The sequence below is a fragment of the Ailuropoda melanoleuca genome, chromosome 1 (assembly GCF_002007445.2).
Source record: "Ailuropoda melanoleuca isolate Jingjing chromosome 1, ASM200744v2, whole genome shotgun sequence".
Lineage (NCBI taxonomy): Eukaryota > Metazoa > Chordata > Mammalia > Carnivora > Ursidae > Ailuropoda > Ailuropoda melanoleuca.
Window position 1 is genome coordinate 158,058,427 of NC_048218.1, and position 17,434 is coordinate 158,075,860.

The following is a 17,434-nucleotide window of genomic DNA, read 5'->3' on the forward strand; positions in this document are numbered from 1 at the left end:
TTCCTCATGGTCATCTTCACTGCTACAGACAGATACCCTCAGAGTCATGAATTTGTGCAATGCCTACATTTAATTATTTCCTAAGCATGTCAAAGCAGTAGTTGTACTGACACTTCTCTCCACTCTTCTCATAGTGTGAAGTGCTTGGTTTGGTTCTACCTTACACTTTGTCAATTTGGAATTCTTATTTTAATAGCCCTTAATTCCTTATTTATGTTGGCTCTCCCCTCCAAAGTTTTACATTTGTTAAAAAAAAAAAATCATCTAGTTGCATTAGTCTCACCTTGCTTTTCTTCAGGCTATCTTTACTATAGTTTGCTGGACCTATTTAAAACCTTTTATGCCTTTATTAATCAGGCCACTTTTCACCTTGAATTTGTGGTTACTAACTTGTCCGTTTAGGTAGGGGATTCAAAAAATCACTGATACCAGCATTTTACCAGTGAAAACCTCATGTGAGGCTTTGATTGCTTTTGTGCAAGAAAAATTATAGGTGCAAAAGGCTTTGTTTCTTCTTGCTCTCATTAGTGTGTTTAGTGGTTAACCTCAAAGAAATAGCAAAATATAAAGGAACTAGTTTTAAAAAAACTGTATGCAACTGAATCATTTTACCTCTTCACCTTTATTTTTTTCTGTAGTCATCTTATTCATCTATATCTCTAGCACAAAATAGTGTGCTTAACACATAACCTGTACTCAGTAAACCTATACTGGATTGGTATGAAATGAATCGGTCAGTATGCTATTGATATGTAAAACCATGTACTAAATTTTGTGAAAGATAAATCAAGATTTTCAGATTTTCCTTCTCAAATTATACTCAAACGTGAGCTAATGAGATTCTGGGACTGCAGTCAACAATGAATTTGGTTGTAAAATATATAATTCATTGGTCATCACTAAGCAAATTGCTGAGACACTAAATCATTTTAAAAATATACACAGCGACAACTGTGTTTATCTCTCGTTTCCATGAATTGGTCATGCAAACAAAAGATCTGCCTGAACTATTTTGTTTCTTAACATATAAACTTGAAGTCTTGAGCCTTCCAATTATGCCTAATGAGAGTTCTTAAGAGTTATAAGGTCCATGAGTAAATTGTTAAAAAATCTAATTTAGTAAAAACTTAAATAGCTATGTTTTAAAAGATTGGCTTGACCAGACACATACACACAAAACCCATCATATTGTGCTATTCCATTTATACAAAATGTCTAGAAAAGTCAGAGACACAGAAGAATTAATGGTTGCCTGAGGCTGTGGGTAGGAACAAGAATTAACAGTAAATGGGCACAGGGATCTTACTAGGGCAATGGAAATGTCCTATAACAGAATCATGATGATGGTTATGTAACTTGGCAAATTTACTAAAATTTTTCTCATACACATTTATAAAGAATGGCTTGATTAAAATGTTTTCAAGTATGGTTATCTTCATGATGATACAATAAAACATACTCAGTTTAAGCTTCTTATATAATGTATCATTTTCTTTTACTCATACAGTATGATAGAAACAAGCTCTGGACCTATGCTATGGCTTCGTGCATTTGGGGTTGCATGCCTTGTCCTCCAATTTTTATCACTTTACCAGAGAACTCAGAAAATGACAGTGACCCAAATAGTCTCTGGAAGGAAATATAAAATCTATGCGAGCACATCATCCTCACGTTTATCTTTATCACAGCTCTGTGTCCCCAGAACCTCCTCTGGTGTCATGGACATGGTATGCACTTCGTAAGTATCTGTTGAATGAATAAGTGGAGAACTGCATGAATGTAAAGCTCCATAACAAAGTTGTTGATTCTGTAGCAGAATATCCTATAAATGTGGGAGGGCTGTACTAAGTAATAGATAATCTGCTATTTGTTTTGGTTCTTTACAGTTGTGTAAGGGTAACACATAACACAAGTATTTCACCAAACATCGCTTTATCTGTATGCTACCATTATGAAATATTACTTTCTTTCCCTCTCAACAACTGAATATTCCCCCCATGAGAGGGGGTTAAAAATAAGCACAATGTTCCATCAACCTACTAGAATACAATGAAAAACTATTTTTACAATCACAGAAATCACGGGCAATTGCATGTTCTGGTTTTTTCATAAAACTATACTGGAAAGACCTACTTGCAATGCAACTTTTGGCAGTGGACATTTTTAAGGAACAAAATCAATAAAAGTCAGGGTGCATTAAGGAATTTATGGATCAAACAAAGGCATTTTGGCATAAAAAAGAAATTAATTCTTTATAACCAGAGTTTGACTTATGATAGTCAATTCTACTGGACTAAAATGATATATTTAACTCAGTCACAGAGTGCTAATTTCATAGTCCCTTTCTTTCCCTCAGCTGTTCCTGCATAAGTGTTAGAGGTGATTAACTGCCGTTTTCCCCAGTAATTCAGAAACTGCAATGAATCAAAACCTCTGTATGAGTACTATAGAAAATGGCAACATATAGTTTATTATGTAGTTCATCCTTATTCCAGTTTAATGTAGGGAGTAGTTACCCCAGAATTTATTATGCATGACTATTATTAGACAATCGGTTTCTCTCACTAGATTCCAACTTTAAATCCATTGACGCACATAGACATACATACATCTGTGCATCCACACGTACCCACATACACACATGAATATACGTTATCACACCAAAAAGCTGTAGAGTATTTATGGCAATTGTAGTTGTAAGTATGATTGATTAAAACTTCAGTGTTATGTTCAAACTAAGAGCCACTACTTTTGAACACAGAATCATTTTTCATTGTTTGATCCTTTAAAAATGGGTATCTTGTGGGGCGCCTCGGTGTCTCAGTGGGTTAAGCGTCTGCATTCAGCTCAGGTCATGATCCCGGGGTCCTGGGATCGAGCCCCGCATTGGGCACCCTGCTCAGCAGGGAGTCTGCTACTCCCTCTCCTCCTCACCACCTCCTGCTTGTGCTTACTCTCTCGCTCTCTCAAATTAAAAAAAATATGGATATGTTGTGAAAAAATTATGCTTCAGATTCGTACATGGCCATAGGGTGGTAGTAAGAAAGAAGGCATCTTCTCATTTTATGTGTGGTACCATGGAGAAAATTTAGGCATCAGTATCAGTTAGTAGTCAGTGATTCAGAGATCCTCAAACTTATACCTCTCATCTGAGATCCCTAATAACTGCACCTATCACAGTGAATCCATTTGAAAGTTTACTTCTGGAAGTAGTTCCGTAATTGGAAGCTCAGTGCTCAGCTCATTAGCATACTGTCTGGGCAGGCTGTTAGGAAACAGTTGCTAGTAGCTTTCTGTACCTTTGATCCTGTGGCAGAGGTAAAGAGTTTCTAAAACCAGGATCCAGCCTCTTATTTGCAATCAAAGCCTGCCCTGGAGGCCAAATGTGTGTAGTTCAGCCGCCAGAACCACAGAGGACTTGCCATGTGTTTTTCACCTTGGCAGTTTCTATCAGCAGAGTTTCCACTGGCTGCTGTGTTTTCATTTAAGAGGTTGATGATAAGGGACTGTATTACTACCATGACCAAAGTCACCACTACCTAAGCAGGGCTTTCTTATGGCAGAGGGAATGCAGCACTATAGAAATGCGTTCGTCCTTTCTGTCCTGGATGGACGGAAGTACACCAAGGAGAGCATGTCATGCCCAGAAGACACCTTTTCCGCCCACTGCCTTCTTAAGACCTGGAGGAGTTGTTAGTTAAATTACTGGGACAAGTAATTCCCTAACACCTTGCTTGATAATGTCTGTCTTCCCCACTGCACTGGAGGCTTCTAAGGATAAGGACCATGTTTTTTTCTTTTTGTTTAGAGTAAACACAGAGCCTTTAGCATAGTGCTTAGTGCGTCATAGGAAATTGATACTTGTTGATTTTTTTAAAATTTTGTAAGATACATTTGTGTGAGTAGTCACTTAACTGACATTCAGTTACAGACTCACTGCCTGTTATGATTCTTGAAGCCCACTCACGTAAAAAGAGCCTGATTACTGCTGTGTAGATTTGGTGGTATTTTTATTCTCAACAATTACCAACTCGTTTTGGGAACTTTCAAAAAAATGCCTCTACTGAAGACCTATTTACAAAACCAGTTTATCTGTGTGACTCAGTGTGAAAGCATTTCTTCTTTCTGAGATCACTGGGGGCAGTGACTAACTTTTTCTTTTTCCTACATACTCCTTAGTCCTGGGCTTTAGATCTACACGTTTTCAATTCCCTAACCAGTTGAGACTGATGTCAGCTCCATCTCAGTTTCTACTTTAGAGTAAGCACCCCATGCCTGCAGCTTGCAGGAGGCAGTACTCTCTAAAGCACCATGCTCACTTAGAGTAGTGGTCCTTACTTTCCTCTCGGAGTGGCCCCTGGTTAAAATGGAAAAACTTCTCTCGCAAGGTGAGCATCAGGTCTGGGATGTGCATTCCCTCCAGGGAACAGAATTTCTCCTTGTCTTGATTTCTGCCCAGGTGAATGTCGGCCCTCAAACCTGAGGATTGTTATTCTGAGGATTTATTTGGCACTTGTGAAGTACTGACAGGGTCCCCTGCACTGAATAAAATAGAGGAGGCAACGTGCTTCACTTTCCCACTGGCTTAGCATTGAGGTAATTATGGTTCTGGGTTTCGTGCATGTTTGGAATTTAAAACTGTTGCTTTGTCAGTGTGTTGATTTTATGGTCAGTCTCAAGAGTAAGTAGATTTCAAAAACATAGCCAGTTAAGAGGAGAGTTGGCTGACTGTTAGATAGAAGTATCTGGATAATAGTAGTATGCGTCCCACAAGATGGTTCTGAAAGGAGGGCTGTAATTGACTTAAGCCCGTTTTTGCTGCCTGTTCTTTTAAACATGTGGTTGGAAAGCCTCTTCTGGTCTCTTAGCTCAAATGCTCAAACATATTCTGTAACAGTCATGCAGCCTAGTCCAACACAAAGAAAGCATTGTACTTCATCACTTGCCTAGGTTTTTCTACAAGATCAAAAGTGAAAGCTATTTCCATTTGAATTGGAAATATGCGGTAAATGTTTTCTTGATAGAACTTTTAAGATTTCTCTGTGCATTGTAAAGAAGGAAAGAGTAAAATTGGATTGTATCCCCTTAAGGCAGAAAAAAATGGAATAAGATTTTTTTTTTTTCTGGCAATGTCACAGGCTAATATCAAAAAGACTATCAAACTGTTCAACTGCATAAGGGACGGTACTTAGAGATGGGAAATAGGATTTAGGAATATAGTTAAATCTTATAGACTGAGAGTTTGTGATACTTTCAACAAGGGTTTACACTGTTTGACTTAGAGTGATTCATAAAAGTAAGAGTTGAAAAATGAACTCCTCAGGTAAAGACGTTTACAAGAGGGTGTTTATGTGACTTTAGAAGAAGGAGTGACTCCAGCATCCCTTAAATGTGTTAGAAGGGCCATTTTCATAATATGAAAAAGCCAAACATTCCTAATAAGGAATTTATTAGAGACGGTTTTATTGTGTATTTACAATTTATAACTAAACAAAAGTAACAGAAACCATTGTTTGACTTCGAAAAATTACATAACTACTAGCAACCAGCACTTTGCATCTTGTGTCTTCCACACCCTCACTTCCCCTGTTGATTTATAGGTCCCAGCAACAATCCCAGGCACAAAGCAGAATAGAATGAGGGCCATCGACCTGGTGTAGTCATTTCTTTTTATTACAGTGGGCCCAGCATATAATGATACGCCATTAGGTAAGGAGAGCCAAGAAGGAGTCATGAGGATTTACAACTGCATCGTTCTGCCATCTCTCATATGGGTTTAGGACCAATTGTATGGTGGAATCTGCATCTGGGAAAGAGTCCAGGAAGACTGACCATGGCTGCTGGAGGTAGGGATCTGGTGAGAGAAACAAAGGCCACGGCTATGGAGATGAATATGGAGGGTTCAGATCCCAGGAATCCATCCAGGTACCTGGGAGTCCTCAGTGTGTATCCCTGGCATGCACAGGAGAGTGTAGTAGGCAGAGCAGCTCCTGAAAGAAAATAGGAATGGGCATGGAGCTGGTGCTTGGAAAGCGGGAGGCTCACAGCATTTGAAAGGGGAAGAACAGGGCAAGCAAGGCACATTCAGATCTGGGAGAGGCTACCACAGACCTAACCCTGAACCTATGTCTTTTACCTCATCTTGGTCTAGGAACCATGTCCATTTTGAATGAAGCCGGGGCAAAGTCCTACAGTGTCATGTGCCTGGGCACATTTGGTTGGGCCCAAGTAGGATAGAAAGCCAGGGGAAGCTGCACCCTCCACTAGAACAGGGCAGCTCCAAGCAATAATTTTTTTCCCTCCTGATGTGCAAAGGAGAACCTTTGGGCAGGAGCTGTTCTGTAATTCTCTGTTCTACTCGGGACACAGTGTTAAGGGCTGACTTAAAGCTCATGTAATAGAACACAGAACAGATGTACCTGAGAAAACATTGTACTCTTGTTTATGGCTGAAGACCTAGCAAAGGGCTTCTCAGCGAAGACAGAGTATTGCTCTTTGGACTCTGGTTGGCCTCATGAATAGTCTGCTGTAAGTGCTATAAACTCATCAGTGTCTATAGATAATGGCACCTGCTCTTCCTTGTACCCCCGTGCATGAAACCCTTGATAACTGCTTTTGATAGTACACAATTTATCTTCTTCACATCAGGAAGAACCTCTTGATATTTTCAAAAAAGTTTCATATTTTTAGAAAATTGCGGATTTCCTCATTAATCCAAAGATTGAAAGAGTTGGCCTGCCGGTGATGCACCTTGAAAGCCTTATCAGGAACATGCCTTCCATTGACAGGGCCCAGGCCAGGCAATACCAAGGGGTGTGAGATGATGAAGCCCTAACCTGGCAGAGCAGAGATGCAGTGTCCTAGGATTTAATGTTATCTTTACTGTGGTGACAGGTCAGGAAACCCTAGCAGGTCTAAATGTTGTTCACGTTCCATATATTGAATGTTCCTGAAAATAGAGTGGAACAGGCCTTGATGGTGTAAGTAGTTTCCTGGAGGACTTGCTCTGATGACTCCGGGACATAAAATCCACCCCTGGTGTAGGTACTTCGTGTCTATGAGGTCATCATGGCCACCTTTGCCGAGAGAGAGAGCTGCCAGGAATAATGGCACAGTTTCCATCATTCCTGGGGGCTGCCCCAGCCTGGGGCCCAGGAGGATGACTAAGGGTGGGACAGTGTGTTTGGAGAACTCAGTACAATGACTTAGAGGGTGCTGTTAACTGAGTGTCCTCTTTTCCCTCAGTGTCTTTTTTACTCTATGAAGAGTTCTAGTAACTTCAGCCTGACTTGTCACTTCCACTATTATTTAAAAATAAGTGATCTTTTTCTTTTTAAAAAAAATTTGCCAGAGAGAGAGAGAGCACAAGCAGGGGGAACAGCAGAGGGAGAGGGAGAAGCAGGCTCCCCACATAGCAAGGAGCCCAATGTGGGAGTCGATCCCAGGACCCTGGGATCATGACCTGAGCCGAAGGCAGATGCTTAACCAACTGACTTAAGCATTTGCCTGTGAAAGGATGAACAATTTAGCTCCTCACTGTATTGAAAATCAAAATCTAAGATTCTCAACCCTAAGGACAGAACTGGAGAAATACATATGCAATGTGAAGTAATCAAGTATTCCATCTCAGACCAATACCCATGACTTGTTTGAAATCCAAAGCAGAAACACATTCCCAGAATCAGGAATTTTGTAAAGAAATATTAAGTGGAAAGACAGCATAGCACAGGGATTAAGGGCAGCGGCTCTACAAGCAAAGCACCAGGATTTTAATCCCAGATCCAAAATTTAAAATTGTGGGATCTTCTTCAAGTTAGTTGGCCATGCTTTGCCTCAGTTGCTCTTTCTGTAAAATGAGGATAATAGCGACAACTACCCACAAAGTTGAAAACATTATTTAACTTTTTCACTCTGAGTTCAAGTCTGATTCTAAGAGCCTCAGGCTCTACTTGGGCCTGTCGACTCCCATGTACACCTACAAGTCTATGTAAAGGAAGAGAGAATAAAGTCAAGTACAAGCTTAGTGACACCAGTGTGTATCCTATTATACCAGTTGTTGAAGGAGTGAAGTGGTTCTCCATCTAGAGAGGGTTATTTGGGCTCAACAGGAAGAGTCCAGTGTTTAGTCTTCATGGAATCCTAGATTGTCTGGGTTTTCCACCTCCCTTTTGGAATGTTATACTGTTGTCTATTACTTAACCAAAAGGGTTTTGCCAAACCCAGATCATTTGGAAAATAAAAGCAAAGCTCCAGACAAATTCTAAGACAGGAGTTTCCAACTGGTTTTGAAAGGAGGAACTACTTTTCACTTTTCATTTCTCAGAAGACTCAAATAATGCATTTGTGGGGATGGGGGGAGGTGGAAATGGAGGGTTATTTAGTGGAAGAAGAGCTGGTGAGGGAAATTTGTACTAGTGAAGTCCCTGACGTGATGGGAAGGTGGATGCGGGAGGATATTTAAAAGGCGAGGTACAGAAGAGGTACCATAACATCGAGGTACCATAGTTGTTTCAGGCATTGAGTGGGAAATGGAAAGTGGCAAGTGGTGGTGTCACTTAGCTTGGAAAATTGCCGTTAGATTTCTGTCTATTGGTTGGGCAGACACTCTTTGTCAAAGGTATGCCAAAGACTCCAAAGTCTGAAGACACAAGATGAAATTAATTATTTGAGTCAGTGCGAATTGCAGCTTTGGGTAGTGGGTAGAAGAATGTCATATGGATTTACCAATCTGAGGTTTATTTGCTTATCTTTATTGTTTAGTATTGTATAATTAAATTCTAAGAGCTTCTGAGCGTGGAGAAATGAAGGCATGCAGAGTCTGTAAGCTAGAAGGAGTATACAATATTGTTGCATTTCTGTAGGTATAGTTTTATTTTAAATGTGGCAAAATGCTCATACTTATTTATTTTCCTAAGGCGCGCCTTTCTGTAAAGTGAAGACCCCTTTCTAATAATGCCAGTGATGCTGGATTCCAATATTATGACTTTTTATATCAGAGCTTCTTAAAATAGCTCTCTAATCTAGTGATTCTAAATGATTCTACAGTCTAGAATGACTCTCTATCTAAATAATATATTCATAACCCAAGGCAAAGATTCAATAATGATTAAAAAAAAAAAACAGAGATCCCAAACTGGTGACCCTGTGGACTCATACAGTTTTATGAAGATTCAAATCAGTTGTAACTTTTAAAGATTTAAGATTTCCTTGAAAATCCAATCCTCAGCTTCTTCTGAAGGAGCTCTATAGGCTGTTTGAACACACTCCTTAGTGGCAGCAAGGATTCCTAGCCCGCACTGACATCTTCCTAACCCACCTGCTTTTCTCATTCACCTTGTCTAGCCCCGCATGGCATTTGAATCTAAGACATATGACTCAGATTTACCTTCATGATACTCACAAATAGAGCATTTTGAATAGTCAAAAAGAAATGAAGTACTGATGCATGTTACAAAATGGATCTTGAAAACATTATGTTAAGTACAAGAAGCCATAAAAGACATGAATGAATGAATGAATGAATGAATGAATGAATGAATGAATATATGTGAAACAAAAGAGAGAGAAAAAGTAAGGGGCTAAGTGGTGGCACTACCACCCAGCCTCCACATCTAACCATCAAGACAATTTTCAGACGCAGAACCCTTTGGGGAATTCTCTCTTTCCTTTAAGCTTTTCAAACTGTTCTCATCAGTTAATGTGAAATGTTGAGAAAGGGATTTTGCCATTTGAGTCAAAACCCCCAAACTCAGTAAGACAAACAGATGAGATAGTACTGACTGAAAGTACCTGAGTAGATATTTCTTATAATCTTCCACTGTCCTGACTGTTGACATGTGTCTGTTGCCGCTGGGATTGTTTGCCAGGGCCACAGCAGGACCTGTGGTGCCCAGCCCCCTGAGGTATTTCTCATGCTGGCTGTTTTCAGAAAGATTCTGTACAGCAGCTGCAGAGGAAACAATTGTGTATGTGCTTTAAGTCATCAACTACTTGTTTATGCTGTACTTGCTTCCAAAGAAAGTTTAACCTGAATTTGTGGGATCCAACTCTTTTAATGTAGACATGTGAGGTGCCCAAGACCCCACAATGGTTAAGTGTCTACTATAATACAATAAAAAAAATATTGAAGAGTCAGTTCAGATGAATGACTGATTTGAATGATATGGATTTTGCTTTTGTTTCTCCCCCTCCCGTCCCCCTCTTCCTCTCCCTCTCCCCATCTTCCTCCTCCCCCTCTTCCTCCTCCTCCTCCTTCTTCTTCTCTCCCTCTCTCTCTCCATCTCTCTGGCATTTAATGGATATTGGTAATCAACTTGTGTCCATACTTTTCTGTGAATGGGAGGGGATGGTAAAACTAGCCCAATGATTATCTGGAGATTAATCTTTAATTAAATGCTTCTTAAAAAAATATAGCCTTTCCAAGAAACAACAATTGTTGGAGAGGATGTGGAGAAAGGAGATCCCTCCTACATTGTTGGTGGGAATGCAAGTTGGTACAGCCACTCTGGAAAACAGTGTGGAGGTCCCTTAAAAAGTTAAAAATTGAGCTACCCTATGACCCAGCCATTGCACTACTGGGTGTTTACCCCAAAGATACAGACGTAGTGAAGAGAAGAGCCACATGCACCCCAATGTTCATAGCAGCATTGTCCACAATAGCTAAATCGTGGAAGGAGCCGAGATGCCCTTCAACAGATGACTGGATTAAGAAGTTGTGGTCCGTATATACAATGGAATATTACTCAGCTATCAGAAAGAACGAATTCTCAACATTTGCTGCAACATGAACGGCACTGGAGGAGATAATACTAAGTGAAATAAGTCAAGCAGAGAAAGACAATTATCATATGATTTCTCTCATCTATGGAACATAAGAACTAGGATGATCGATAGGGGAAGAAAGGGATAAAGAAAGGGGGGGTAATCAGAAGGGGGAATGAAACATGAGGGACTATGGACTATGAGAAACAAACTGGGGGCCTCAGAGGGGAGGGGGGTGGGGGAATGGGATAGACTGGTGATGGGTAGTAAGGAGGGCACGTATTGCATGGTGCACTGGGTGTTATACGCAGCTAATGAATCATTGAACTTTGCATCGGAAACCGGGATGTGCTGTATGGTGACTAACATAATATAATAAAAAATCATTAAAAAAAATATAGCCTTTCATATAATCTTAAAAGACTATGTACTTTAAAAAAAAAACTTCTAAGTAAGGACATTGTGATACTGTTTCTAAGTAACAATCATTTAGAAACAATTCATGGGCTAGAGGATTATATAATTTTTGGAAAACATATAAATATTGATGTTGATAAAAATTTAGTACAGAAAGAACAAACTTGAATAGTTTAATGGAAAAAATAGAAACCTATTTCATGCAAATTATTCGCAAATTAGAAACGTAAAAGGTGCTTTAGAAAAGAATATGCAGTTTCTTCCTTTCACAAATATGCTATTTTTCTGGGTTCTCATTTTTTTAAAAAACTTGAGTATAGTGCTTTAGAATTCTTAAGACATATCCACATACATTTTGTCATTTTATTTCTACAACCTCGTGTAAAAAGGTTAAGACATTATTGTTCCCATTTTAGAAGTACAGAGACTGAGTCTGAATGAGATATGTTTTGAATCACTTTCTGGAGGTCACACAACCAATTAGCAGTGGAGCCAGCTGTGGAACTCTTTATTCTGACTTTCAGTCCAGAACTCTTTCCACTGCATTACCCAGGCCCTCAGTTTGGAGTAGAATCTTTTCCAAAGTAACACAGAAATTAAATGTCTAGTCCCAAAGGTGCTACAATGCTAAAATATGAGATGTGATTTAAATTAATTGTCACGTTCTGTGGTAAAGAAAAGAAAATATTATTCAAGTTTAACCTTTGAAACAAATTCATATGAACTCAGCCAAATACTTGGAGAAAATTCCACAAAACTATTCCATGGAAGGTGAATCAAATTTAGCCAAAACCATCTGCAATGTCCTACTACTGTTTAAAGTGGAAGCTATTCCCTTGTGGTACTGCTTTGAATGCCATTTCTCAGAATATATTTTTGTATCATCCTGACATGCTGAGAAATTGCTAAGTTCTTTCTAGATATTTCCACTTTTTAATTGCTTGAGCAAATGGATAAAAACAAGTTTTGCAGCAGTCAGACTAACAGTCTCCTTGGATTTCCTGGTTCTCATGTATTTTATGGATTGACTGGTATAAATGAGCAGTGAATATAAAAAAGTATTACAACTATTCTGTTTTTTAAGATCTTAAGACCAATGTTGTCTAGTACGGTGGTAAAAGTTTGTCCTCAAAATCAGACATTTTCCAGCTTTTCTGTTGTTAAACTGTGTGGATAAATTGCTTAAGCTCTTGAAGCCTCGTTCATTCATTTATTCATTTCAAAATATTTATTGACTCCATCACATAACAACAAATGCCCTGAAATATGTTAGTGGTAAAGATATGGCAGTAAACAATGGAGACAAAAAAAATCCTGTCCTCGTGGGGCTTCCATTTTAGTGACTTAGTATCACTGAATGTAAAATGGGGAAAATTATATTTACTCCATTGGATAATTCCTGGGATGTTATAAAATTAGTCCTGACCTAGAAGTGTATTTGTGCACATTAGATGATCTAATCTTTGTCTTAAGCAGGTCGGAGAATAGATTTGAGGAATAACAACTTCAATTCCAAAATACCCTCCTATGTAGTTTAGCTGTGATGCTTAGTGGAAGTGAAAATAAATGAGAAAATCCCAGATAGGACCCAGCAAAGGGAAACATATCATAAATGAAAAGTGCTAATTTAACATACATCACTCTCTCTATTTTTTTTACCTTTTTATTTTGAAATAATTTCAGACTTCAGAAAACTTTCAAAAATAGTACAGAAGGTTTTAGTATACCCTTCATCCAGATTCCAATAATGTTAGTATCTTGTATAACTGTAATACAATTAGCAAAACCAAGAAATTAACACTGGTAAAGTGCATTAATTAAACTATGAGTGTATAGTATAGACCAATTTTTTTTATGTTTGTTTTCTGTGGTGTTTTTGTTGTTGCTGTTTTTACAAATATTCTTTTGTTCCAGGATCCCATCCAGGATATAACACTGCATTTAGTTGTCTTGGTTCCTGAGTCTGTTGTCTGTGTCAGTCTGGGTCAGTTCATCAGCCTTTCCTTCTGTCTCATGACTTTGACATATTTGGAGAATACTGGTCAGGTAGAGTGTCCCTAAATTTGGTTTTGTTTGATTGTTTTTCTCATGGTTAGATTGAGGTTGTATATTTTGGCAAGAATAGTACAGAAGTGAGGCAGTCTTCTCTGTGTACTATAGGAGGGGTTCAGAATCTTTTACTACCGGTGGTGTTAACCTTGATCACTCGGTTACAGTGGTTTCTGCTGGTTTATTCTTTGTAATTAATAACTATCTTGGGGAAGATACTTGGAGACTATGTGGAATTACCCTGTTTCTCCCCAAGAATTTATCCAGTAATTTTAGCATCTGTTGGCAGGTTTTACTTGCCATAATTATTATTGTGTTCTAATGGAGATATTTCTATTTGCTTCATCCCTTTTACATTTATAATGACTATTTTTCTGTAAGGAAAAACTATTTCTTCTCTTTCGTTTGTTTATTCAACTTTCATGAACTTGTGGATTTTTATTGTATACTACAGTTATAATGCACTAATGTCTTATTTATTTTTTACTCACTTGTTCCATTTGTGACCATTAGGAACTTTTTTGACTTAACCCCTGTATCCTTTCCACATGTACCCAACCAGGCCTGAATACTTCCTTACTCTCTGGCACAACGAGATGCCTCTCTTTACCTTTAAGAAGAGGCTGTCAGGTCCTTTGAGAACATAACCTGTGTAAGGCTTTAATATTTTTTTAAATGCTAAAACGAGGAAAAGATTATCCTCCAAGACTTTGTCCAGGAAAGATTAATGTCAATGGATGTCTTCACTCCAACACTGTACCAAGTGCTTAATTTAACTGTTTTCAAGCTAAACAAGTCATATTAAAGAATCTGTTTACCTATATCTCCTACTTTATATAAGGGTGATGGCTTAAGTACATCAGTGTACCATTGAAATGATTTCTGAACTCTCTTCTCCTCCCTGACTTGGGGAGGGTATCACAGCATCCAATGTGCAGTGATGTGTATTTTGGTACATAAAATGAATGAGGAGAATTTTATTCACTTGACATTACTCACCAACACTCCTTAGTTCTGCTGGAGCTGGGAGTGTGGGGTCAAGCCAAATTAAATGCTATTTCCAGAAATCTGTTAGGTGGACTTATTGGCTCTGTTATACATTTTAAAAGAATGAGAAAAACACACCCACTCTGTAGAAGGGAGGCTTTAGTGTAATTTGTCTGTAGTGTCTACCTTTTTCTAGAACAGAGGCTAGCCAACTATGGCCCTTGGGCCAAATTGAATTAGTTGCCTGTTTTTTTGTTTTTGTTTTTTTTTTTTTTATTACCTGCAAGTTGTTTGTTACATCTCAAATGGCTGGATTTTATAGTTACATGAATCCCTACCTAATACCCCAGTTTTTTCTCTTGGCCCTCAAATCTTTCCTGACCTCTGTTCTAGAAGTCACTCTTCTTTGCTTTGCTCATACCCTTCCCTCTGCCTGAAACATTCTTCTCTGCTTTGCTCAGTTGACTGATGCCTACTTGTCCTTTAAATCTCAACTCTAGGATTCGCTATTCTGCAGTCCTTCTCTACCCTACCTGTGTAGAGTCAGATGTCTGTCTTCGGACTACGCATACTATGGGCCTATAGTGTTAGAGCAGGCCTCTTTTCTAATTCAATGGTGTGCTGGAGCCAGCTGATGGGACCCAATTATATACATCTTTTCTCAGCTCCACATTCAGTGACATCATACTGATATCCTGAAATTGATCATGTTGGGAGTATTTACACTGTGGAAATTGGCAAATTTCAGAAGCCAGTAATTTCCTCTCCCCCTGCCCTCCAGAAAACAGGGCATTTAACTTTACTAACACACCACTTCTTATACAGTGGTTTTTATCTGTTTGGTTTTTAGTTTGTTTTTTTTCTTTTATTTTTCTGATTCTGCCATCAGAATCTGAGCTACTTGAGGATTGAGTCTGAATTTTATTCATCTTTCATAGTGCCTTATATACAGTAGGCCGTTCATACTTTTTGAATTAACGAAAAACTGAGTTAGTGAAAGTCGTATACATGGGGGAAAACCTTTTTCTGTAATCATTTCTAAATCTAACGCATAATAAGTTAACATAGTGGCCTAAAACTTATGTAAATCGAAGATGTTTGCTTAAAGTAGCCATTTTCAGATCCTCAATACAAAGTAAAGAATGGGAAAAGTTAGGAAATAGAAAGAGATTGGATAATAAGATAATAGAATTTCCCAGTTGAAAGCGTTCTTAAAAAATCATAAATTCCGCAATGCCGGTGGCATTCTGGGATAAGTCTTGAAGCTTTTTGATTCATGTCCCAGGCTGTTTCCACTACGCTGGACGCCAGCAATTAGACCAGATTTGTCCAAAGGGAACCCCCATCTCCTACATCCATATTTTCTTCATTCTTATGTTGACCTTCGCTTAGTCTCTCTTCCCATTCTTTAATTTAGGTAAATAGGCTGGGGGAGAGAAAAGGCTGATGCAGAGAATCTGCAGTAATGTAAAAACTGGGAAACTAGATCCATTCCTCCCCTACAATTATTGGTGGAAAATGAGTGGAGAGAGGAAGCAAGGAAAAGATGTCTTTGTCAAAATTAAACATGCAGAAATGTAATAACCTACATTCACATTCTGGAACATTACAACTTTAGAAATCTCACTTCTTCTGACCAGTGTGCCCTTAACTTGGTACAAAAATAACGCATACATACCAAGATGCATTCTATTTTACTCAGGGTGCTAGATTCCTTTAGTTCGTCTCTACACTTCTAATTAGGAAAAAGGACCAAATGATATTTCATATTTCAAAGGGCCAAATGATTCCCTACATATCCTAGTCCACCCCTTTATGGGACTCCTGGGGTACTTCAGTTCTATGACTATGAATGTAAAATCAGTTCTCTAATTAATTCTTCCAGTTTCTTTCAAATTAAACTAAGAAAATATTTCATGGGTATAATACAGTACATGCACTTTAAAGTAGAGAAAGTGAGGCATGTAATTTACATCCTGTTAGGAAAGTCGCAATTATCCTTGGTATAGAGGCAAACCCAAAGAGAAGAGGCTACTTTTACAAATTAAAGATTCCTGAAAGGGCAGTGGAAGAAACTGGAAATCAGTGCGCCTATGTCTAAACTCAATATCGGGGTCCTTCAGCAGGTTTTATGGTTTAATGTACGATTCTTTATCACTCTATTTAATGCAAGAAAACTTTACAGAATGTGAAATTCCGGTTTTATAAAAACAATGTATCTATCAAATATATACTTTTTCAAACGACACACAGTCCACTTGCCAGAAAGGTACTCTCTCATTCCCCCTACCACTGAGAATCATTGCAAACGATCAGTTGGTCTGTGACAGTAACCGTTTTTCATGGCCCCATTGCATTCAAAATAATAAAGCTAAGCGCGTCAACTGTCTTTATGTTTGCATGACTTACTCAGTGTTACAGAAGGCAGCTGGAATATGAATTGTTCAGGGCTAAAGTAAGTTGCTTTCCAGTTTTAAATACAGAATCTTTTTCATAGTCCCAATACTCCTAAGTGCTACTAAAACTATTTCACAAGTGCAGTCCGAAAATCTTCAAGCAGTTCAATAGTCCATGCTGTCTCAAAGCAGAAGAGAGAAAGTCCAAGTGATGATGTTGCCAAGGCAAGAGGGTTGTATTTGGCTTCTCTACATGTAGGACAATCTAGCTACTGTGAAAATCCTGGGAATTTGACTTCTGTTATAATTGGATCAGATCTTTCCAGCAGCTCCTTCAAGGGGATATTAGTTTCATATGGAACCTGTAGTTCTTCCAATTTGAGGCTTTGATTGTACAAATAAATGTTGAAATGCTGATTCTGATCCTTTCATGCTAATAGAATTGGTGACTGGATTTGTATTCAACTGTATAAAAGACACAAGGGAGTGGGCAAATAACTAAATGGGCCATTTACTTAGGAGGCATGGTGCTGGTCTAAAGATGATGAAAAGATTGTCTAAGGTTTTGAGGAGATTTGCTTTTATTGCTAAATTAATAACAACCCTGTATTATCATAAAATCTGAAGTTGCTACTGAGCTACGAACAATCAAACTGCAGATTTCTTGAGGAAATGTTCTGTAGTGTTAACAACGTTTTGGAGATATCTCTGCCATCATTATTCTTAACTCACCATGTGGTTAAAGCTGATGCATCTAAAAAGTATGTGGGATCCTCTTTCAAAATGTATTATATTTGATGACTGCTACTGGCTATAAGCATCCC

General features: G+C 38.5%; 1 long non-coding RNA gene across 1 annotated transcript in view; it reads left to right on the top strand.

Annotated features, from left to right (window-relative positions):
• LOC117800638 overlaps positions 1–17,434 on the top strand; it is an 86,217-nt gene that overhangs the window by 48,407 nt on the left and 20,376 nt on the right. The window lies entirely within an intron of this gene.